Here is a 1322-nt window from a genome sequence, read left to right as displayed (position 1 = left end):
CCCCTAAAGAACACTGTGATTTAAGTAATCATACCATAATACTGTAACTACAACGTAATGTAATTGAAGACCATCATGAAACCTCGCTGAGCTGAATTGGATTTCTGGACTGAAAAAGCATTACATTGTCAGCTGAATGACTAAAGTGAGTCGCTAAAATCCAAGAACAGTTGTCAGACAGAAGTTAGAAAACATGATCTTATTCTTCATTCGAGTTTACGCAGAGCTTCCCGGTTGTTTTCATTGAATACCTAGAATCCAAATGAAGTAGTATGTCAATAACTACCCATGCGCTACATCTTAAAATGGTGTAAATTTTAATGAAAAGATGATGACATGTATCATGATTAAGTTCTTATGTTCGACCTAGAAATGCAAAGATAAGGATTTATATGCCTGTCGATGTACTAGTATGTAAATTATTCCAAATATTCCAAGTAATATAAATGCTGAATGGTGCGAATTACATCACTCCCTCTTTCAGTTTTCTGGGAAAATGTTAGGATAAAGGCTGATCCTATCAGCAAACTGAAATTCATGTGAACCGCGACTAACACAGAAGAAACATTATTACAAGAAGAAAGGCGTGAACAAGATGTGCTACATTAGACTTACTGAGGTTCTTGGCCTAGAGAAGATTTCCAATACTCTCAGACGTGACGTCCTCTCCTCCCCGTGACCAAACCACGAATGTCTTGGGTATCGGTGCCGCCCTGCTCGATTACGCAAGTTCTTACCTTGCACTGTCATGCATACGCACACGGACTACTTGATACGTCGAGTACGGACATACTCGTCCATAGCATATTAATGAGCCTACAAACAGCTAATATGGAGTACTCTATGAACAGCAATAGTGTGATTGAGAAATGGGCCAGGATAAGGAAAGAAGTTATAAAAAATGATGGACAGGTATGAAGAAAGGACGGGACACAATTTTCTAAAGCCAGGCTTGTGCCATTTGTACATTTTGAAATACATCACGCTACGATACTGGCAACTGGAAAATACAATCAAAACCTCATGTTCTTTGTTTCGAAATGAATCAGCGTATCTAACCTACTAAATAGATCAAGGGAAAGATAAAGGTGTACCTAACATTCCGGAGGGGTAAAACATACCGAAAGGCCGTTCGAAAGTGACATTAAAAATGTTGCATCTCCGCTGGACTATGTGTAGAAGCTAACCCCCCCAACACACACACCCAAACCTCCACCCGGGGGAGGAAAATACATGTGAACACGAGTCGTGGTTCTACGGGCGGTAAATTATAAGAAAGAATTACAGAATGTATTAAAAAAAACAAAGTCGGTGTACTAATT

General features: G+C 39.3%; 1 protein-coding gene across 1 annotated transcript in view; it reads right to left on the bottom strand.

Moving 5' to 3' along the window:
- The window catches only part of LOC119590579, a 5249-nt gene extending 4447 nt beyond the window's left edge, over positions 1 to 802 (bottom strand). The window contains exon 1 of the mRNA XM_037939254.1: positions 616 to 802. The gene's annotated coding sequence lies outside the window, so the exon portion shown is untranslated. The remainder of the gene's footprint in view (positions 1 to 615) is intronic.
- Positions 803 to 1322: the final 520 nt, after the last annotated feature.

Source organism: Penaeus monodon, chromosome 27 (assembly GCF_015228065.2).
Source record: "Penaeus monodon isolate SGIC_2016 chromosome 27, NSTDA_Pmon_1, whole genome shotgun sequence".
Lineage (NCBI taxonomy): Eukaryota > Metazoa > Arthropoda > Malacostraca > Decapoda > Penaeidae > Penaeus > Penaeus monodon.
The sequence above is the reverse complement of the archived record's forward strand: the minus strand, read 5'-3'. Positions and strand labels throughout refer to the sequence as shown.